Source organism: Schistocerca cancellata, chromosome 4 (genome assembly GCF_023864275.1).
Source record: "Schistocerca cancellata isolate TAMUIC-IGC-003103 chromosome 4, iqSchCanc2.1, whole genome shotgun sequence".
NCBI classification, from domain to species: domain Eukaryota; kingdom Metazoa; phylum Arthropoda; class Insecta; order Orthoptera; family Acrididae; genus Schistocerca; species Schistocerca cancellata.
The window spans coordinates 481,559,732-481,584,804 of NC_064629.1; positions in this window are offsets into that span (position 1 = coordinate 481,559,732).

Genomic DNA, 25,073 nt, shown 5'->3' on the forward strand with positions numbered 1-25,073 from the left:
AGTAGTTGGAGTAACGAAGATTTTTGTGAGGTAACTGATTTGTGAAACGTATAGGTTAATGTAGTCAGGGCCATCCTCTTGTAGGGATTATTGAATGTCAGATTGCGTTGCGCTAAAAAATATTGTGTGTCAGTTTAAGCACAGTCATGTATAATTTTCCTAAGGGGACGTTTCAAAAGGTCTTTTGAAGTGGTAGCTAAAGGGTGGGCTTCACTTTGTGTTGTGTTCCCCAAAAGCGCTTGATCGCTTGATATATTTCGCCCGCAAGCTGGGGCTTTCCTCAGTTGGGGCATGCAGGTTTCTCTCTCTTTTTTTTTTTTTTTTTTTTTTTGTAATAGGCTGATTTATGATAGCTGCGGCATCGGACACACCTCGGTGGGAGGCAGAAGTAATTCACTTTGATTTCTCACAGTTTTTATAGTTTACACTGAACTGGGCCGTCCATGGAGCTGTTGGTTTCTACACTCACTGTGGTGTAGAGAAGATTCTTCAGATCGCAGTTCTAATTATTGTCATTCCTCTTATGTAGCCATAGGCAATAAACTGATTGTGTGACGAGTTTCTTTGTTTTATCGCCCCTCTTGTAGTAATGATGTTCATCGATGACGTTGTAGCCTTCTATTCTTAGTCCTTTGAGCACTTATTTCTCAGGATGTGTTCTGGTAGACGTTTAATGCCGACCTTGAGCTCATTATCCTTCTGAGATTGGTGAACAAAGAAATTGACTTGGCGAAAATGGACATGGGTTGTTGCCGGTCTGTGATGTGTGGATGTGCTATTTTATTCTGTCCCGCTGATAAATGGCCTTCAGACTACCGACGAGAAGCGTGCTGAGCGCCTTGTCGAGTTCAAGGTAATCCTTTGTATGGTAAATTGTCACCGGTGGTACCGCAGGTGGTTTGAGGTGGTTGGTTTCTTGTAGTTCAGTCTCAGCTCCTTCTTCTGGTTCTTGGGTATATCTGGGCAGTGCCTCTGGGGGCGAATTCGATTGGCATCGGTTCGTCATCTCTATCTCGTAAACGCGTCGTTTGCATGAGTTATGTGTAGTTCTTCTGCACTCTTTCCTGTGGTGCCTCTTATACTGGACAGTAGTAAAGTCATCATCTTCTTTTCTGAATCCCGTAACATCGTTGTCAGGGAACTGTTGGTACATCTTCTCTCCTCCTCTTCTGTCGTGAATGGTTGGCGATCTTCATTAGGGAACGGTTCCTCTTGCAACTGTTCTTGTAGTGAGCTAGAGGGCGACACAATATGGTTTGGAGGTAGAGCTGTATAGTTTCCTAAGGCGAATGGCGCTGAGACCGCTCCAGACCTCCATCGTGAAGTGCATTCTGTTGTCGTTTTCGGATTGCGTCTTGTTGTCCTCCACTATGCGGCGGCTCCGATCGACGAAACAGGCTGAGTTTACTACTCGTCCGCGTCGGTCGCAGGTTCCTTCTCTGATGTTATTGTTGTGTTGTTGTTGAGGAGAATCGTTGCACGCGCTACCTGCGGTGATAGGTAGGTGTGTCGTGGGTCTCTCAGAAACCGTAGCCGTTGCCGGGCCTATCATACTCGAGAGTCCTCCCGCCTTTGCCCTGGTCATCGTAAGTGAAGTGGCCGGTGGGGCGGGCGGCGGGGTGAGGCCCCCGATCGGCGATCGGCAGCTGCCTCAGTCGCGCACCCTCCCCTGCTCCTCCTCTGCGGCATTGCGAACTCGACTACGACGTGTACCTGACGCTGTCCTGTTAAAGCGCGAGCACTACACTGGCTGGCTACGTGCTGTGCTGTGCTGTGCTGTGTCTAAATACCGGCCGCAAGGAACGGTACTGCCTGCGCACTCACGGACCGAGACACTAGCCCGCTCGCCGTGTGAGCGAACTGCGGCTGCGGTTCCATCTATCAGCTATCGTAATCCATATCCACCGGTAGGCATTCAATCTCTGCGGCGCCCAATACCAGATGGATGACACTGTCATTTCCTAGAAGTCATTTGAAAAACATTTTATGTCCCATAGGGCCTGGAGCGTAGTATATATCAACAAGCCGACACAATTATAAGGGGTTTCTAGACTTGCTGTTCCGTGATCCTGATTTTAATTTCTTTACATTCCCTACAGATGTTTCTGGTAAATTGCCATTACTGAGTGACCTGCGGTACAATTTGGGGGACATTATTTTAATTATTTATTTTTACATTATATTAGAACTTTGGGCACGGATTGATACGTACGTGTACATCGACTACATGGACTCTTATACTAATAACATCGCTGGTAACTGTATTTTAACTGGTTCTCTATATATTGTCAATTATGATTTGAGAGTCTTGCTGCTACGATGTCTTGTGTTTACAAAGTATAAGCACTGTTATATCCTCAAACACATAGTGTTTATAGCATCTGAATATCTATGGTTCATTATGTATAGCGACCTTAGTTGCTATTAATATATTGATATCTATTTGGTAGGCGTTTTTGTTTGGCGTTTATGTATTTATTAACTTCAGTTACCGATAATTTTTGGTTAACTATAACATACTCGTACATATTGTACTGACTATGTGACATGTTTCCAGACTATATACCGGATGATTTTTTCCACCGTGTAGAATCTCAAGGGATAGATAGATTGGAGGATACGGAACAAAAAGGGTCTATTGAACTTACGTCCGAAAATGCATGGTTTCCATGAAATAGACCGTTTATTCAATCATGCTTTGTTAAAGAGACTGCGGCCTAATATGCGCTGTACCGTGCTGCTACACTTACAGTATGCATGGTTTCCTTCTAGAGAGTGGTACTGTTACTCAAATTTCATGCCCTAGTACCCTCTCCTGCCATAGTACTTGGTAATATTGTGTCCGATTCACTTCTCTTGCTGACTCAGTTTGTACTGGATGTGATACAGCATTGTAACCAGTGGTTCCGTATTCGAATCTAAAGTTTTGCGATATGGTGTTTACTTCGGAAAGACAAATGACCGGGCGGCGGGCAGCAAGGTTGTATCAGGAGACCTATCTCCGCCGACATCAACCACAGCAATCAATGCTTACTACTATGTTTTACCGTTTGTATGAGATAGGGTCGTTTCAAGAGGCAGGAAATCATGAAGGACGTACCCGATAAGTTCGGACACCAGACCAGGAGGAAAATGTGACTAACACTGTGGAAAGTGACTGCTGTGTCCGTCAGTACCAGGCAGTTGGTCCGCCAGTATAGGGTAAGACAGACGACAGTGTGGAACGTTATCCATGACAGTTGTTATTACCCTCACCACTTAAAGCGTTTTAAGGACTTACTAGCGATAGGCTTTACACATCAGAAGCAGTTTTGTCACTGGTTTCGTCACCAGGAAACCACAATTTCGTGATTTGTGTCATCCATCCTGTTCACAGATGAGGCCACCTTTACGAGGAGTGATATCTTCAACTTTTGTAACAGTCATCTGAGGGACAGTATGAAGAACCCTCATGGTATGGTGACAGCGAATTATCAGCATCGGTGCAGCTGGAATGTGTGGACCGGAATAATTGGCGAAAGTATTTTGAGACCAGTCTTCCTTCCACGTCACCTAACAGGCCGGACGTATAGGCGTTTCTTGCAGGTGACTTTACCTTCAGTGTGGAAGAAATGCCATTAATGATCGAAGGGTTATGTGGCTGCTACATGATGGTGCTCCAGCCCACTTCGTCGGTAACATCCTGATGCATCTCAATAGGGTCCTCATGGTAGATGGATAGGATGACGGCGTCAAGTTACATGGCCTGCTGGTTCACTGAATCTCAACCCGTGCGGTTTCTGGTTATGGTGCCATCCCAAAAGTATCGTATATGCAGAGCGCCTTCTAAATGTAGAAATTCTGAAGCAGCGTATTCATGCTGCCTTTGACACTATTCAGATGCAATCTGCCCGATGTGAACGTGTGAGATAGAACATGCTACAGCTCGTACAGGGATGCGTTTAGGCGAACGGAAAACAGTTTCAACACATACTGTAACTGAGACTGCATGGTACAAATCATATTAGTCTGCAGTCTCTGTAACAATATATGATTGGATGCATGGTCTCTAGTGCGGAAATGATGCTTTTCTGTACGTAAGTGCATTAGCATTTTTTCTTCCGTATCCTCTCATCATCAGTCCCTAGAGTTTGTACACGGCGAAAAATATCACCCTATATATAAGCAACCGTCTTAAGCTTCTATATCTATGTGTGTCATCTTTGGCTGTCCAAAGCGCGTTGATTTATCTGATTTCCATTTAGAGTATTTCAATAACATTTTTAAGTAGTGTTGGTGTTTAGGAGCCGACTGTTCATTCAGTATGTCTTGTGGTTGTGTTCTTATGTGATGTTGATGACCAACCAACCTTGCGGGAAAATATCTAGTGCTGCAAGGAGTATATACGTTGCATATGCTGTCTGTGTTCGCGGTATATGTACGAGTGTCTGAATGATGTAAAAGGGGGCGATTTTTATGGCGCAGGATACGAATTGTATGTTTACTACATCAACACGGTATGTGGTGATATATTGCAGGGTTGGAGATCGGTTTCACACTCTAATATTCAAGTTAACATCATCAGTGGCAGAGCAGTGTCATTGAGTAAGAGTCTTTCTGTATTTCACAATCCGTAGGCCACCTTGCAGGGTTTAACTGTCAGTGCTATATGGCGATATGTACAAAATTGTTTTGCCACTGAAAGTCTCGTCTGCAGAAAAAAAAGGCCGACAGTGGTGCAACACCGGCAGTATCAGTAAGAGCTTATAATAGTGTTCCATTCACTCACAAGACATACTCTGTGCTGGCATGTAGGAGCCTCTATATAGTGGTGAGAACGTTTGTGTGTTGGAGATGTTTGTTGAAAGCAGGACTTAACGATTTCCAGGAAGGGTAACAAGTGACAGACGGGGTGCCACATTAGGATCACCAGGAGAAGTGCATTCGACGTCATTCAGGGTTAGTTTCGTAAACAGATTCTGTTAGGATAAGAATTTCCGTGCGGACAAGCTGAGACATCACGGGAACTCCTACAAAAGCGACCGTTAACTATTTCTGCGACAGTTTACAGTTTCTGAGAGATTGACTTCACTCTTATTTAGATAGCCATGTCATGTCAATATAACAATGAGAATGTTTTAGATGCGCCTGTGCAGGTGAGCCAGTATGCAGACATCTCTCACTTGACTTTGAACTTGCATGCATATGTCAGTCACAGTAAACAGGTGCGTGGCCGGAGTCGTTTGACATGTCCCATTAGGATCGCTGGGAACAATGCATTCAGTGCTATTCTGGAAAGTATTGCAACAGATTTCTATAGCATGACCTGTGATGTCAGTATAGCATTGAGAACCTTTCAGTTGCGCCTACGATGGTGAGTCGCTCAGCAATATAGGTCTTCGCTGGACTGCAGGTAGAGAGGCATCTCACCAGCAATAGTAAACACGTATGTGTGGCCCAGAGGTATCTTGTGTCCGGAGTCAGCGGCAGCGGCGTGGGCATCCAGAGGATGATTTGGCTCTTATTTACACAGACACGTGACGTCAGTATAACAGTCGAAGAATTCTAACTGTATACCCGAAAATAAATGCGACTTTCAGCCACTGCCTGCCAGTGGCATTGGCGTGAGAGCGGTTTCCCGAGCCCCAGAATTCATCACTTCGCGGGGGCCGGCAGTGCTTCCCGACTTCTGGCAGCAAGTGCGGAGACGGTGGTGGGATGTGTTTCTTACTAGAAAGCATTTATTTAAACTATACTCCATCAGTTTACCCTACCAATAGGATGCTGGTAATTTAAAAAACTACTCCATACATGAGAAGGATACCGATTTAATTATGTGAGACCTGAGTTTCTCCTGGCGTATACAACTTTCTAATAACTTCCGGGAATTCAGCCAGGTAACACTTTCAGCGACCGCCGATATTTCGGCGGGAGAACACCACGCCATTTTCAAGGCAAACTGCAACGGACAGGCGGCGTACATGCAAATTTAATACCTCGGTTCTCGGACAGAAGCAGGAAAGATAACACACACACACTGAACACTAGTGCCACCAAAGATTACCAAAGTCAGAGCTGTCGATAGTGAGACTATGAATTCGCAGGTGAGGTAGCATTGACTCTGTCCCTCTGTTTTTTGACAAGGGAGAGAGCCGGATTCCAAACAGAGTTTAAAGAGAAACCTCCATCCCTGTTAACGAGGTTGCTCGCTAATTTAATCTCAACTGCCTCCCTAATAACACTGTCCCAATAGCTGGACGTGCATGCCAATATCTCGGTGTTATTAAATAACATGGGGTGACCAGTATCCAAGCAATGTTCGGCAATAGCAGATCTATTTGGCTGCTGTAATCGTAACTGTTGATCAACTACTTTTGACGACGCAACTTTATCCATGCTAGGGAAGGGTTTAAATTTTGCACCCACTCCGAAGAATTTGCCGGTAGTTGATTTTACTAGTTCAATTGAACAGGCAGTTTGCAAACTACCTCCTGACGCTGCAGAGGAAGTTAGGAGGGAGGCATGCCGTGTTTTGACTAGGGCTCGTCCACCCAAGAGTAATGTAACAGCAGCGGAGAGGGCTGCTGTATGCTGTCTCAAAGTTGATCCTAGTATGGTTATTTTACCTGCTGACAAGGGCAATGCCACCGTTGTTTTACATAAACATGATTATGTACAAAAGATGCAACGTTTACTATCTGATTCAGCGTATCGCAGAATCGATGCTGACCCCACGAAAAGTGTTGAGAGAAAGACCAACAGCCTCCTGAAGAAAAGTGGTTTGTCGCAGGACACTATCAAGAGGCTTAACACCAATAGTGCCGTTCCCCCAAGGTTATATGGCCTTCCATAGGTTCACAAGGAAGGGGTTCCTTTCCGTCCTATAGTGAGTAACATCGGCGCTCCGACATATCGTGTATCCAAGCATCTTGCTTCTCTGTTGAGTCCACAAGTAGGTCGGTGTGAACATCATATCAGGAACTCAGCTGATTTTTTACGTCATTTGGAGGGACTGAGGCTGAATGACTGATATTTTAGTGAGTTTCGATGTGGTCTCTCTCTTCACTCGTGTTCCTCTGTCTGATTCGTTGCGGTTAATTGAGACCAGGTTTGGTGCTGAATTAACTAATCTCTTTAGGCATGTGTTGACATCCACTTACTTTTTATTTAATGACCAGTATTACGAGCAGACAGATGGAGTTGCGATGGGTAGTCCGTTGTCTCCTGTGATCGCAAATTTGTTTATGGAAGATTTCGAGGAACGTGCATTGGAGTCGGCGCCTTTGAAACCGGCCTGTTTCTTTAGATACGTTGACGATAATTTCGTGGTTTGGCCTCATGGTAGGGAGAAATTGAATGTCTTTCTAGAACATCTGAACTCGATCCTCCCGAACATTCGTTTTACGATGGAGGTGGAAGAGGATGGTTGCCTTTCCTCTCTTGACATGTTGGTTAGGAGGAAGGATGATGGATCATTGGGACATGCAGTCTACGGGAAACGTACTCACACCGACTTGTACTTACAGGCTAATAGTTGTCACCATCCGGCTCAGCGTGAAGGGGTACTTCGTACCTTGGTACACAGGGCACATGTCGTTTCTGACGCTGAGACTTTGCCAATTGAGCTGTCCCATCTTGAAGTTACATTTCGTCAAAATGGTTATAGTGATGGACAGATTGAACGCGCGTTGCGCTATCGACCAACTGTACATCGGGTGATTGATGATAATTCTGAGTCAACACCTAAGTCTACTGCCTTTTGGCCTTACGTAGGAAACACGTCCAACAAGATCGGTCGTATTTTACGGAAATACGATGTGAACTGTGTTTTCCGAACTCCATCTAAAATTAGAGCACTTTTGAGTTCCGTTAAGGATGATCTTGGACTGCGTAAGGCGGGTGTATATCGTATACCTTGTAGCTGCGGCATGGCATATATTGGTCAAACTATCAGGACCGTGGAGGAACGATGTACTGAGCATAAACAGCACACACGATTACAGCAGCCAAATAGATCTGCTATTGCCGAACATTGCTTGGATACTGGTCACCCCATGTTATTTAATAACACCGAGATATTGGCATGCACGTCCAGCTATTGGGACAGTGTTATTAGGAAGGCAGTTGAGATTAAATTAGCGAGCAACCTCGTTAACAGGGATGGAGGTTTCTCTTTAAACTCTGTTTGGAATCCGGCTCTCTCCCTTGTCAAAAAACAGAGGGACAGTCAATGCTACCTCACCTGCGAATTCACAGTCTCACAATCGATAGCTCTGACTTTGGTCATCTTTGGTGGCACTAGTGTTCAGTGTGTGTGTGTTATCTTTCCTGCGTCTGTCCGAGAACCGAGGTATTAAATTTGCATGTACGCCGCCTGTCCGTTGCAGTTTGCCTTGAAAATGGCGTGGTGTTCTCCCGCCGAAATATCGGTGGTCGCTGAAAGTGTTACCTGGCTGAATTCCCGGAAGTTATTTTAAATCCGATTTAATTAATTTGAACAAAATTTTTACACTACCATGGTGTTAGCAGTACAGTAGTTAAGGAGACGGTGTGAGTGGGTGGGTGACATGGAGCAGAGCAACATGTTAAGTGCAGAACACTAGGTTAATTTGCATGAACATTTGGTTAAGACACCCAGAGTGCAGTGCCAAACATTAGGTTATGAACATGTTTGCCCCATGTAATTAGTTCTTAGAAGACCTACACTTTTCCAAACAGTGAAGAATGTTGAGCAAGAGATCTCCAACCCCTGGAAACTGACTGTTTTATAAATAAACAATAACCTTACATTTTCTGTTACAATATCGTTCCTCTACACCACAGAGCCACCAGTTTCCATATATTCCATACATTGCCTTGAATACCATAAATTGTTTAAGTAAACAATATTCTACACATTGTCTGAATTGTTTAAACAATATTCCATACACTGCAACCGAATTCCCTCCAAATGACCGATCAACTGAGTCTTTTTTCCCACCAATTTCCGGGAGGGTGGGGGTCTGAGGGGAGGGGGTTTTACTAGAGGTAGAGAGGTTACTTAAGTGATTAATTTAATTAAGTAGTCAATCAAATTGATAAAAGTGAGAGGGGCTATTCCCGTAACTCAGACCTGAAAGTGTACCTGTAGCAGCAAGGGGAAGGGGGTGGGTTGGAGGTTTCCTGAGGTGGAGGGGAGTGGGAGGGTTGGGGGTACAACAGGTTAAGAACCTGTCAATCGAAAGGAAGGATCCCTTTAGCAGAACCTGTCAATCACAGGAGAACACTAGGTTTGCCCCGAAGTACATGCCTGCCCCAGATGTAGGCAACCCGCACTAACAAAATGCGCTTGTAGGAAGATTGTTCCCTACTACCGGTGTGCTGAACACATTCCCCTCCATATCCACATCCAGTGATGCCTCTGAGCTGAGGATGACACGGCGGCCAGTCAGTACCGTTTGGCCTTCATGGCCTGTTCGGGAGGAGTTCAGTTTAGGAGTTAGTTAAGGTATCATATCAGAATCAAAGGTTCAGTTTTTTGTAAGTTCTAAATAACTGTCTTACTGATCAAAGATTTACAACTGACTCATTCAATTGTAATCCTCGGTTTCCTAATTTGTTGATGATTAAATTCTATTTAAAGTAACATTACAATTTGTGAGTAATTAAACTCAACACTTACGTAATTCAAGAACCTTAAAGATGGTAGCCATGTTGCTACGTACGACCTTCACAGTCTATATCCATCTCACCTCTAAGTAGGAGTCAATGTCACACCAAACAATTAACTTCATGTCACTAGGTGTTATTTATGAAAGATAAATGTTGAATTTCCTCTTCCGAGCTGATCGAGATCATTGTAGAATAAGATTATTTACAGGGGGAGTGTCACACAGTAAGATAATACCTGATCCGTTAGAGTCTTCAAACTACAAGCTGTTGTGGTGAAGATAAAAGGGTAGTTGGTAAATCTGGGGGAGGGGACCAAGCAGCGAGGTCATCCGTTCCATCCGATTTTGGAAGGATGCGGAAGGAAATCGGCTGTGTCCTTTCAAAGGAATCATCCCGGCATTTACCTGAAGCAATTTCGGGAAATTACGATAAAATGAAGCTGTAAGGAATACAACGCAGTTAGGATGCGCAGAGACGTGCAATTTCTGTATGCTCCAAATATGTAAGCCGGATCCCTAAACCCTATCACTCTTTAGTAAGAAATCTGTGAGAATTTTTGATTGCCTTATCAATAACGTAATTCCCTGTTAGTTTCTACATGCTCTGTATTAGTTAAAAGTATTTGGAATACGGCCAGTAAAGTTTGCGTAAAATGTAGAACACACGCTAATAATCTACTGAGTAAGCAAAAGCGTTAGCGATGCTGGCAACTGTGTACGTCACGAACGATGCTTTTTGTGACTGCACACGCTTAGACGAGCTACAGACCGCACCGGAGCAGATACAGATGGTCGAGCAACGGATTTACGTACAATAACCAGCAAGCTGGACTGTGGTTCCTGATGATAACAGTTTGATTCTGCACAAAATTGAAACTCTGCTCCAAATAAAAGCAGCTAACTTCAATCAATTCATACTAGTAATTTTTGTAATTAAAAAGTTTAATACAAATTTCACGTTACATGTTTCATAAGAATTTTGCGGAGAGTACAAACGGAAAATCGGCGGTTTCATTTATAGTCTGAAACCCCAAACTGGCATCGCTCGAGGCAATAATGGCACGGTCCCTTTCAAATAGGGACGGGTGACTTCTTTTCTAATCCTTTCGTAATCCGAGATTGTAGCCCACACATAATGACCGTGCTGTCGGTGGGATGTTTAACTACAATCTCCCTTCCTTTTTCTACCGGACTGACGGTCCCGTTGAGAACAGGTGGCCTCGCATCACAAGCCAAGCTAATAACTTAGGCGGCCAGGCTACTTTCCGAGATCAGCTACTTTATAACAGAGAAGTAATACATTGCAGTTGTTTCAGCCAAAAAAATTCTGAATATATTTATTTGGCAATCCATTCTGCAGCGTGATATGCCACCATTCTCTATGCTAGCTGAAAAGCCGGAACGATTTGTTAGGTCGACTACGAGATGGGGTCTGAGCTTTATGGAGTACAGTGTCTCAACCATCACTACATTAGTGACATTTCGGCTCAACAGAGGTGAGATTCAGCGCCCCTGAAAACTATAGAACCTTGGAAAAGTTTGAAATGACCGAAAGGTATAAATAAATGGGAAATTGTATAAGAGATATGATCCAATGGAGTGGATATGATGACTTGTCAACTCGGTGCATCTTTATTCAGCTGTCCTGAAGCAGTGCCACGAGGCTCCAACATCTGGTCATCGGGGATTCGTGAAGACACTAGACCGAATCCGACAAGATAACACTGGACAACATTGGACAGGTCTCTATAGATCCGTTGAAAATTAGGTAGACAGCTCAAAGGAATGCAAACGAAGGAAGTATGTGTTGCATCTACCCTCAGTGGATATGGTGCATATTCCACTTTCAGCAGCACCATTCGATTGAATTGGAAGCTACCCCTTGGCTAGTTCCCAAGGTCGACAAACGGGAATCGATCGATAATAGTTTACAGTTGCCACTTTTCCTGCTATGCTGTCACCAAAAATTTGCCGACTGCCAAAGCACTTTAAATTGAAACGTTGTTTATAGAAGACATGGTTTTCAAGCATGGGGCCCTCCGCGTAATGATCTCTAATGGCTCAAATGGCTCTGAGCACTATGGGACTTAACTTCTGTGGTCACCAGTCCCCTAGAACTTAAAACTACGTAAACCTAACTAACCTAAGGACATCACACACATCCATGCCCGAGGCAGGATTCGAACCTGCGACCGCAGTAGTCGCGCGGTTCCAGACTGTAGCGCCTAGAACCACTCGGCCACCCTGGCCGGCTAATGATCTCTGATCGTGGAAAAGTTTCCAGTCGAGTCTAGTACCAGAGGTAATTTCACATTGCAACATCACTCACAAATGACAACATCCTACCATCCACAGACGAATAGTCACGCGGTATGGTTTAATATGACACTGGCAGAGAGAGTCGATGTATGTTGAATTCGAATACAGAGACTTAGATACAGTTCTGCCCGTGAAGACATTTTCATACAACACAGCGAAGCAAAACCACTACAGTACTCACACGGTTCTTTCTGCTTCACGTTTGGGAGCCTAGAACGATAATGGATGCTTGGTTCTCGTTTCAACCAATAGATATTCAGGGTGACTGATTTAAACACCTCACCAACATTACTAAAGAAGCTAGGCAGCTCGTCAGCACACGGACTCAGCATGCCGAAGAGAAATATACCGAGAGCGGTATAGCGTCAAGCATTGGTCATTGCGTTACGTCCAGAGAGGCGTGGTATAGATGATTACGCCTATACGGATGTCAGACTATCGGAAGAGGTACTAAAGAGCTACTTTTGACCGTATCGTACCCTTTGTTGCTTGTCAGAAATTACATGTGAATTCGACGATTATGACCCTTTATCAAGAAGAAACAAAGCGGAGAAATGGCGTTCATATCTTCTGTATGAAGTTCTACTACACTCAAAATATTATTATATAATCAGCCACTACTACAGTTTTATCGAAAAGTGAACACTAGCAATCTGGAAGCCACACAGCTTTTGCGAGACTCGCTCAATCCATGATAATGATGATGAAGATGGTGATGGTGATTGTGATGGTGATGATAATTTTGATGATTTAGAGGTTGTTTCGCATGACATCCAGGACTGTAACGTAAGAACTATAATATTTATTAGACAAGTCCGACTGAAAATGATAAAAAAAATTTAACGTAAATAGTCTATAATACTCCCCCAAAAAACATAAACACAGAATCACAGATACGAGAGGAAATCCTGAAAATATATTTGCTTTCAGTTCTCACTGAAATCTTCTTTTTTATCTTTTCTTCTTCAAGTGTCTCGTCCTCCAAGAACATGGGCGATCAGTAGCATGATCTGTAGTTTGCTCGTGGCATTTATGAACAGTGATTCCGTGCACGGTCCACATCTTTGGCTTTAGAAAAAAAGGATATTCTTCTACGTTTTGGACCACATCTGCCACCGATCTTTCCTTTAAGTGTTTGTTTCAACATGTTGTATTTGTTGTTAAGTGGTATATGGCCACAGTAGTCGAGTTTCTCCTCTTGACAGTATTAAGACTTTCTAAATATTAGTCCTTGTGCCGCACTACTGCCACATTTGTCACTTTATCCATCCATGGTTTCTTTACATCCTACGATACGACCAATGCCTCACGTTTATTACCTAAAACCGCGAGAAGTGCTCATCCTGACGTCTATGCCGTAGGGTAGTGAAAACATAGCATCTAAGTAGTTTAGTGCGAAGTGGAATACTTAGATCGTAGCTAGACAGTTTAAAATAGTACAACAAATAAATGCGGTTGGTTGATATCAGGGCTAAAAAAGATGGGCCGACCAAGCTAAATCCACCAGCCTAAATCCTTAACTTTTTGACCACACACTGCTGAACATTTTAGAAGTTTTACTATAGTTGCGTCTCCGTTAGGCAAACTAGTGGTCTGACCCCAAATTAAATTTGTATCTTCCCTGTCGTCAAAACACCAACCGCACTCAGTTAAAATGTAGTGCGCACAAATTTCCACGCTACTGGCATCACACATCGAGAGTTCAGAATACGAAGTCATATGTTAATGAGCTGGACCTTATCCAGAGGCAGATTGTGACTACGTCATCCTGCTGGTGACCGGTACGGGGTACACTTCGGCTGGGCAGTGTGCTTTACTGACCTCAGCTTATTGTCTCTGATAGCCAGCCGCTTTTCTCTTCTGTCATATCTTCGTGGTTCTCTGTCTGAACTGCGAAAAAACGACCTTCTGGGGAATAGTACATTATGTCATGGTATGTTTCCTGCAGACATCCTTGGCTGTTTGCTCTGCTTGTTCGTCCCCCATACATTCCCATCACAATAGGTACGCAGCAGAATTGTAAGTACTTAACTTGATGTTATAAAAGGAGAAGTGTATCTGTAAATGGCAGAGGGTTTTTTCCTCTCTACCCTGTCTATATTTTAAGCAGTTCTTACTGGGTACAAAGAGAATAGGAGACGACGATTAACATTTTACTTTCAAGGCATTTAATTTGATCCAGATCCAGCAGTCTCATTTAGTTCTGCACTAAATACCGTATATTTAATTTGAAAGGCAAATCCATCAAATAACGTCGAGGAACCTACTCGCTCCGAAACATCAGCCAAGATTCCCATCTAAGAAGCCATAAATGGATGACATCCAAGTTAAATATGGAGTGCAGTCCTTCTTAATATTTATTAACTCTAAAATAATTCTGGGCTTCTTTAGGAACCAAGATGGTGAACGCTACCAGCTAATTATTGAAAAGTGGTTCCATGACTGGGCGAGCACTGGTGTTCAAGTGACTGTGTCGTGGATGCTGTTATCTAGTCTTGGGCCCCATGAGAAGTCGCCACCAGATGCTAAATAACGGCTCAGCAGCCTCAGTGCAGATAACAGGCATAGGGATGGCTCTTTGGCTAAGGTGAACTGCCTTATTACTTGACAGTGTAGTTCGCTACATGTTTCTAATAGGGAGATCTTGCACATTCGTACAACATTCACCCATAATGGAGTCGAGACTGTAGACCTCAAGGAGATATGTTGAACCTGCACCCCATGACCGATAACCAACACACTAACACCCTCTTAGGGATCATCTTTTCAAGTACAGTAGATGTACCAAGTACCTAAGCTGAACAGTCTGGAACCGCGTGACCGCTACGGTCGCAGGTTCGAATCCTGCCTCGGGCATGGGTGTGTGTGATATCCTTAGGTTAGTTAGGTTTACGTAGTTCTAAGTTCTAGGGGACTGGTGACCACAGAATTTAAGTCCCATAGTGCTCAGAGCCATTTGAACCTAAGCTCAAACTTAAATACGAGTCCCAGGCACCTCATCGTTTCATTAAAATTAAGAATAGCATCCCATATCCTTAGTCCGGGAAATACATAAACAGAAGGTCAACTTTTAGGGAAGTAATGAGTGTGCTGGTGTAAGCTGTCGGCCAAGATCTAGCAAGAAGATCGATAGGTGCTTGATCAAGTGCGCCTGTCAGGAGAGGGGCCACAGACATACTGGCTGGGAACACGCCGTAAAATGCCCTCTCGACCTCAAGTATGTAGATCGCCGCCGCTGACCGGAGGGTATCAGTCTCAGTCTCTCAGTCACTAGCTCAGTCTGTCACTAGCGCAGTCGCTCAGCTCAGTCACTAGCTCAGCAGCTGAGTCACTGAAGCACCAACTCGCACTCCAGTTTGGCGTTCGTCACCCATCGTATAGCGGGAATTACACTTCACCAGGAGTGAGGCTAACGTGGACTATTACGAAAGAGCTTGAACCACAACACAAGGACGCTGTTAAAGTTAGGTAGCACCTATCTGTTTAAGTAAACAGAGTTAATACATGGGTGCAGTTGTGTTGTAGAAAGATGATACCAGCCACCAAAAAACGTCCTCTCCCTTCATTCATAGAGTACAAGACTCTACAGTGGCCACTAGAATACAACAATGGCGATGAGGACTCTACAGTAGGATTCTACAGTGCCGACGAGAATACAACAGTGGCAACAAGGATAACTCAGTGGCGATCGAAGTTAATCAACTTGGCAGAAGATTTCGCTTGCTTCTCTTGCGTTCTAGTTTGTAGGGGTGCTCATTTCTATTTGCTCAATTGTTGTTGAGTTCTTGCATGTATTCCAGGAGGGGAGCCGCAGAACTAATCAAATTTCTCTTTTCAGAGGCTTTCTTTGTTTTTTGTTAGAACGTAATTGTGTAAACTATGGCTACTCCGGCCCCTACACCCCCTGCCGCCGCGCCTCAGACGCAGACGGCCAATGTGATGGATCTAACTCAAGTTTTTCACTTTCAGAACCAACAAATTACTGCTTTGCTGTGGACGGTACAACAATTAGTAACTGCGCAATCTGTGTCAGCCGCAGAGTCAACCAAACAACCAGACAAACAAGTGCCGTTGACCAGAATACCAACGTTCGAGGTTGAGTTGGGATGATTTTTGGAAGAGACCAAACAGCGAGGTCATCGTTCTTGTCGGATTAGGGAAGGATTTGGAAGTAAGTCGGCCGTGCCCTGTCAGAGGAACCATCCCGACATTTGTTGAAGTGATTTAGGGAAATCACGGAAAACCTAAATGAGGTTGGCCGGACGTGGCATCGAACCGTCGTCCTCCCCAATGACAGTACAGTGTGCTAACCATTGCGCCACCTCGCTCGGACCAACGTTCTGGCAATTTAACGACAGAGAATAGGAATGGTTCAAGGTACTGTCCAGTTAAAATACTTCCTTTGGATTGCGGGTTCCCAAATGTTCAGGTTAATACAAAAGCTATTCCCAACCGCGTCTCCTGACGAACTCAGCTATGACCAAGTAATCGCTGCTTTAACTCAATATTATGACCAGCAAGTCCAAGTAGCTGCAGCTAGATATTAGTTCTTTCGCTTGCAGAAAAAGCCGGAGCAGACGTACTGCCAGTAGTGAACAGAAATAACGGGCGTGACTATGAAGTGTCAATTTAAGTGTAGTTGTGGCTATTTTTATAGTGATTTAATGATAAAGGACGCTATAACAATCAATGTTCCAGTTATTAGAATACGAGAACAGATCCTAAAGTACTCTGACCTATCATTTCCTCAAGTATTGCAAATCTTAAAGCAATATAATTCTGGGTGCAATAGCGGCCAAGCAACAGCCTTGCCGCAGTGGATACACCGGTTCCCGTGAGATCACCGAAGTTAAGCGAAGCGGGCGTGGTCGGCACTTGGATGGGTGACCATCCAGGCCGCCATGCGCTGTTGCCATTTTTCGGGGTGTACTCAGCCTCGTGATGCCAACTGAGGAGCTACTCGACCGAATAGTAGCGGTTTCGGTCAAGAATACTCTCTTACGACCAGGAGAGCGATGTGCTGACCTCACGCCCCTCCGCATCCTACACCGAGGATGACACGGCGATCGGATGGTCCCGGTACGCCACTCGTGGCCTAAAGACGGAGTGCACAGCGGCCGATAAGTTTTACAAGTCCCTTGTTATTCAGGTCGAGTCGCCCCTTGCTCATGACCACCCCAAACAGCCAGAACAAAGATCCCGTACACAGCCACGCGTACAGATACCTAAACATGTAAACAGACCTGTGAACTTAGTGAAGTCTTGCCCTAGATGTTTTGCTCGCCACGCCAATTTTGCCCACTCCCAGGAAAAACGGGCTCATGCAAATGCAGTGAACACTGTTTTTTCAAAACTTACATCAGGTTCTGACAAAAGTAAAATTAAGGTTGTGCCTCCTTCTCGCCCTAGTGCTGTGCAATGACATTCTAACAAACTCTTTCCCTCATTACGAATTGCTTTTTCATATTATGTACTTGATTGGGGGTCCAGATGGTTTGCACCGCCGCCACCAGAAACCTATTCGTGCTTGTCATTTGCCCCGTGATTCTGCTGCTTTTGTTCCCCCAGATTCACGGCCTGGCGGGACCGCGTGGCCTTTGCAGCCGCCCACTGGTGCCACCAGGCCATTCCACGGGGAGCTGATGGATTATGCGCCCTCGCTCCCGCCAACCTAATGGACCTGGACCAGCCATCGCCATTCATGTCGCCGCGCCGTCGCCATCATCACCCCAGGATACGCCCTCAGGTCTGGAGCAGTTTTGTGGAGGAAATTTCTGTTGCCTCACGAGCCAGATGGTGGGGTACAGTCAGGCGTACGCCATCTTCCTCACCTACGTTTCCCAGCTCATCTCTACATCTAGCGTCCTTCCTCCCTCCCCGTTGCCATTCGCATCGTCCCTACACGACAAAGGTGCAGCATTCCGATATGGGGTGGGCTGGGTTGGAGGGGGGGAAGGGGGGGGGTGGAGAATGTGGAGAATGTGCTGGCGTCTTAGCTGTCGCTAACACACTGGTCGGCAAAGATGTAGCAAGAAGATCGATAGTAGGCACCGGATCAAGGGCACCCATCAGGAAAGAAGCCAAAGACAGACTCGTTAGCAACAATCCGCCAACGCCCTCTCGACCGCAAATATTGCCGCCATTGACCGGAGGGTCTCCATCTCAGTCTCTCAGTCACTAGCTCAGTCTCAATCACTAGTGCAGTCGCTCACTCTCTCAGTCTCCGTCACGAACTCAGCAGCTCAGTCACTGAAGCACCAACTCGCACTCCAGTTTGGCGTCTGTCATTCATCGCATAGTAGGACTTGTACTTAACCAGCAGTGAGGCTGACGTGGACTATTACGGAAGAGCTTGTACCATAATACACGGACGCTGTTAAAGTTAAGTAGCAGTTATCTGTTAAGTAAATAAAGAATCCTGTTAATAGATGTGAGCAGTTGTGTTGTAGAAAGAGGATACCGGCCACCAAACAACATCCTCTCCCTTGATTCTTATGGCAAAACACTCTACAGTGGGAATGAGGATGCCACACTAAGAATTCTCCACAGATGAAAAACTAAAACCTCCTCGCCTCTTCTTCCGGCCTACCAATAGCCAGCTGTAACTTAAAGGCTGTTGCTGCAAAGCTAGAGGAACAAAACACGAAAACACATCCACACAGAATGACTGTGATTCAGACGTTCACTGTCGCCAATATACTGTTTATAGTTATGGCAGAAACTCCTCCCAGACAACGATCAACTTCCTAACAAGCTCCACAGATCACATAGCTAATATCTGAACTATACATACAACAAAACGATGATAACTACACTGTTTGCTGAATAAGAATTAGCACTACCCATAAAGAAATTAAAAAAGGAAAGGGTAAGCTCCAGGACCAGACAATGTTCGAGCCGACATTCTCAAACTAATAAAAGTATTTTTTTCATTAATAAGCTGCCTATTGAGGTACTACTGAATACTGGATAAGGTTCTTGCCAGGTGGCATCTATCACGACCTGCAACTATTGAAAAAGTCTGATGATAAATATCCGAGTGGTGTCTAATGCTATAGACCACTAACATCAACATTAGCATTCTTGCAAAGTTCCAGGAAAGGCTCCTCTGTGACAGGCTACCCTCACACAAGGAGTTTCACGGACTTGATCACTGCCCGTTTGTTTTTAGAAAGGAAAATGTAGTGAAGATAAATTTACCAAGGCAGTCGATACAATAGGTAGATGTAACAAAATATTCGTAACTGCATTATCAGCCGATATCGCGGCAGCATCTGAAAGCTTATGGTGGCCAGCATTATTTGCTCGGATGGGTGAACTGCAGGTTATATGTTACGTGTTCATGCCGGCCGCTGTGGCCGATCGGTTCTAGGCTCTTCAGTCCGGAACTGCGTTGCTGCTACGGTCGCAGGTTCGAATCCTGCCTCGGGCTTGGCTGTGTGTGATGTCCTTAGGTTGGTTTAAGTAGTTCTAAGTTTAGGGGACTGATGACCTCAGATGTTAAGTCCCATAGTGCTTAGAGCCATTTGAACCATTACGTGTTCATAGGTTACCGTAGGGAAATAGTCGTGAAATAATCAGGTGGCATACAAAAATTGCTGAAAGAACCTACCAAATAGTGCCCATAGGTGTTTATTTGTACACCAATATTCTTGGATTTGACAACCGAATCCCTCGTACGTCAACTGGAAGAATATGACCAAGTCGATGATAGTGTGGTGGTGTATGATGGTGTTGTCTTGACTGTGGTGTCAGGGAACTCAAGAGCAATGGCGAACGGGGTCATCTCCCGTGTACATCGATGGCGCGTTGATTACAAATGAACCATAATTATTGTTCCAAAGAAAACAATGTACGCAGTTATTCGATTATGTAAAAGTTCTACAGATCCATTAGAAAGCACCTCCATTACCAGACAAGCACTCACAAATTACCTAGGTATCCAAGTGGACGAAAAGCCTAAATTACTCGCAAAATTTCTCGCACCTCAACAACTGAGTACAAGTTACCTCTTCATGCAGTGAGAACCTCTCATGATGCCATTTCTCATCTTCGTCATAGGCTATGGAGCAGGTGTCTTGGCCCTCAGACTTCGATACTGCAGTGCCTATGTTGTTAAGAAGCACGATGCAATGCTCGATATTGCAGTTCCTGTGTTGTTAAATAGTACGACGCAAAATTCTTTCGGACACGCATTCATGGACGTTTGGGTCTGGCCGTGATTCGTGCATACATAGCCATAGTGGTTAAGGCGACAGCTCGCGCAAAGCGGGAGATCCGGATTCGAGTCACAGTCCAGCACAAATTTTGAATGTCGTCATTCCATTATACAGCTGATGGTTGTCCATATTCGCTATTGCTAATACATCTCATGTCGCTGAAACTCCAGCGAACGCGGAATAGCCAAATTTTTCGACGTACACAGAGAGGTGTGCTCGTCTGACTCACAGGAGCTTTGGGCAAAACGCCAAACCATGCTTTACAGGAGATGCAGGGATTCTACCCAGTGGACATTATGGTAAGATGCCTTGTACCCTCCTACTAGTTACGTAAAGGGGACCTAACAAAAATCCATCAAACCATGGACCAAAGGGTAGCAACTAAGTTCTAACTCCTCAACTGCAAATAGGATACATGACAGAATGACTAGGACGACAGTGAAACGGGCCGAAGAGCCCACCAAATTTTTCCGTGCATTCGAGGACACCGAGCGCTCTACCACATAAACCCTAGTCACGGCATGGTACATTACGTAACTGGGCACGTCCTATATCCAGCTTATCTGCTTAGGTCCAAGAGGGAAGAGAATGACATCTGTCACGGTGGACATATAGGAACAACCGTTCACATGATCTTTAACTGTGTAGCCTATAATGGAATTATGGAGCCAAAGAGACTAGCTAACCGCTGTAGTAACTTTTAATAAAGTACAAATATTGGTCAATAATAAAAAAATGTTAACATCCTCTCCTAAAAAGAAATAAACGAAAATTCCACGCTACGGCAATAACAAAATCACCTCAGCCACGCACAGCATCAAATTAGCAACACTAAAGTGAGTAACGGAGTCACAGCGAGCTTCTCCCGAGCTGTGTAAATATGAATAGGAGTCTTGCGTTTCAGAATGTGAATGTTGCATCCAATATCACAGCGCCACACGAAGCAGAACCCGCAATACCACATCAGCTCCGCATCGGTAGAGTATCCGTTTCCAACTGTGCGAATATCACAAGGAGACGTGCGTCATAGGGAGGTGCACAGCACATTTAGAAGCTCTGGACTGTGTCAGGGCTCAGTTGAGGCTGTTGTTTGATATCAGATGTTGGATTGCCCGTTAGTGTGAAGAAAGCATCATCTACACTCAAAACTTTTATTGAAAAACAAAACATGGACTCTTAGCGTGGTTTGTAAGTAGTAACGCCCTCTCGTTCCGAGACAACAGACGACCTGTGGCAGGCCGACGACTGGGATGGAGCGCAGGCACAGGAAGCTCGCGGCAGCACGCGCACTTCCCTTTAGTGGCTCTGCAGCTCAGGGCACTGCCCGCCTGCAGAGACGGAAGACCGCAGTCATTCTTGCAGAGAAGACAGAACTCAATGGTGATGTCCGCCCTTCCGAGTATAGTGATATAACGTTACTACGGACAGTTACAGGCAGTTGGGTGGCTGCACCGCCACTGTGGGCGGCTCCTCACCGCCCCGCCTCCCCCCCACGCCCTGTCACAGGCAGAAGGCCAGCAGTGGCTGGAGGAAGACCAAATGTGGCCCACCAGCTGGATGATGATGATGTTTCGTTTGTGGGGCGCTCAACTGTGCATTCATTAGCACCCCTACAGAGTCAAAATTTTTACACAGTCCAATTTTTTAACAGACCAATTCAAGCACTATCAAGATTGATGATGAAATGATGAGGACAACACAAATACCCAGTCCCTGGAAAGAGAAAATCCCCAACCCGGCCTCGAATCGAACCCGGGACCCCGGGACTCCTGTCCAGTATCCGATATTTTTAACTTTTATTTTCTCTACTTTTAGCCAATACATATGCATATACACTCCTGGAAACTGAAATAAGAACACCGTGAATTCATTGTCCCAGGAAGGGGAAACTTTATTGACACATTCCTGGGGTCAGATACATCACATGATCACACTGACAGAACCACAGGCACATACACACAGGCAACAGAGCATGCACAATGTCGGCACTAGTACAGTGTATATCCACCTTTCGCAGCAATGCAGGCTGCTATTCTCCCATGGAGACGATCGTAGAGATGCTGGATGTAGTCCTGTGGAACGGCTTGCCATGCCATTTCCACCTGGCGCCTCAGTTGGACCAGCGTTCGTGCTGGACGTGCAGACCGCGTGAGACGACGCTTCATCCAGTCCCAAACATGCTCAATGGGGGACAGATCCGGAGATCATGCTGGCCAGGGTAGTTGACTTACACCTTCTAGAGCACGTTGGGTGGCACGGGATACATGCGGACGTGTCCTGTTGGAACAGCAAGTTCCCTTGCCGGTCTAGGAATGGTAGAACGATGGGTTCAATGACGGTTTGGATGTACCGTGCACTATTCAGTGTCCCCTCGACGATCACCAGTGGTGTACGGCCAGGGTAGGAGATCGCTCCCCACACCATGATGCCGGGTGTTGGCCCTGTGTGCCTCGGTCGTATGCAGTCCTGATTGTGCGCTCACCTGCACGGCGCCAAACACGCATACGACCATCATTGGCACCAAGGCAGAAGCGACTCTCATCGCTGAAGACGACACGTCTCCATTCGTCCCTCCATTCACGCCTGTCGCGACACCACTGGAGGCGGGCTGCACGATGTTGGGGCGTGAGCGGAAGACGGCCTAACGGTGTGCGGGACCGTAGCCCAGCTTCATGGAGACGGTTGCGAATGGTCCTCGCCGATACCCCAGGAGCAACAGTGTCCCTAATTTGCTGGGAAGTGGCGGTGCGGTCCCCTACGGCACTGCGTAGGATCCTACGGTCTTGGCGTGCATCCGTGCGTCGCTGCGGTCCGGTCCCAGGTCGACGGGCACGTGCACCTTCCGCCGACCACTGGCGACAACATCGATGTACTGTGGAGACCTCACGCCCCACGTGTTGAGCAATTCGGCGGTACGTCCACCCGGCCTCCCGCATGCCCACCATACGCCCTCGCTCAAAGTCCGTCAACTGCACATACGGTTCACGTCCACGCTGTCGCGGCATGCTACCAGCGTTAAAGACTGCGATGGAGCTCCGTATGCCACGGCAAACTGGCTGACACTGACGGCGGCGGTGCACAAATGCTGCGCAGCTAGCGCCATTCGACGGCCAACACCGCGGTTCCTGGTGTGTCCGCTGTGCCGTGCGTGTGACCATTGCTTGTACAGCCCTCTCGCAGTGTCCGGAGCAAGTATGGTGGGTGTGACACACCGGTGTCAATGTGTTCTTTTTTCCATTTCCAGGAGTGTAGTTTCTCAACCAATACTTTTACTGACACATAATGCGTCTACGAATATATATGTGTATTCGGTCGTGAAAGCTGTCAACGGCTGGGACAGCGGTGTGCTGACCACATGCCAGTCCATATACGCATCCAGTAAGGCCTATCGGCCGAGGATGACACGGCGGTACCATACGAGTCTCTGACTAGCGATTCTCCCTGTGAAAACTGCACTTCAATAATACTTTCCATTTCCGCAATACCTACGGTGCAAGTTTTACGCGATTCACCCTACATACTGTGGAGACAAAAGTTATGGGATACCTCCTAATCTCGTGTCGGACCTCCTTTGGCGCGGCGTAGTGGAGCAACTCGACGTTCCATGTACTCAACAAGGCCGTGGAAACCCCAGCTGAAAACCTGAGCCATATTGTCTCTATAGCCGTTCACAACTGTGAAAGGGTTGCCGGTGCAGAATTTTCTGCACGAACCGATCTGTCGATTTGTGCCATACATTTTCGATGGCATTCTTGTCGGTCGCTCGGATTGTCAAGAATTTTCTTCAAATCGGTGACAGACTTCGTGGGATGGCAATATGCACATATACATTGCTGTACATTGGCGGAGTAATCATGTATACTCATGTGAAAAAGTATCCGAGGTGATTATGGGCTCACGATGGTAATTAACAAAGTCTGACACCTTCGGCATTCCACTTCGGTTATTGGTAGGAAATTCCGAGTACCTTTGTTAATAGCACGACATCGTCTGCAGCGCCTCTCTTGCACTGGTGAACATATCGGTTGGGCTCTAGACGACTCGAAAACAGTGTCTTGGTCAAATGAGTGCAGATTTCAGTTGGTAAGCGCTGATGGTAGGATTCAAGGTAGCACTACCCCACGAAGCCATCAACACAGGTTGTCAAGAAGGCTCTGAACTAGCTGGTGGTGGCTCCATAGTGGTGTGGATCCTCTCGTCCAATTGACCCGATCATTTTTTGGAAATCATTATGTTCGGATTATGGGAGACCATTTGCCGCCATTCATGGACTTCACTTTCCAAGAAACATCGATGGAATTGTTAAGAATGACAATGCGATATGTCAATGGGCTACAATTATTCGCGGTTGGTTTGAAGATAATTCTGGCCAGTTCGAATGGCCGACATGAATGCAACTGAAAATTTATGGGACATAATCAAGAGGTCGGTTCGTGCAGAAAATTCTGCACCGGCAAAACTTTCGCAGTTGTGAACGGCTATAGATACAACATGGCTCAGTTTTCCAGCTGGGTTTTCCACGGACTTGTTGAGTCCATGGAACGTCGAGTTGCTGCACTACTCCACGCAGAAGGAGTTCCGGATCGAGAAAACTTTTGTCGCCACAGTATATAGGGTAAATCACGAAAAACTTGCACCGTAGGTACTGCGGAAATGGGAAGTACTATTGACGCGATGTGGAAAGGACTAGTGACGTGCGATTTTCACAGGATAAAATGGTTCAAATGGCTCTGAGCACTATGGGACTTAACATCTGAGGTCATCAGTCCCTAGATCTTAGAACTACATAAACCTAACTAACCTAAGGACATCACACACATCCATGCCCGGGGCAGGATTCGAACCTGCGACCGTAGCGGTCGCGCAGTTCCAGACTGAAGCGCCTAGAACCGCTCGGCCACACCGG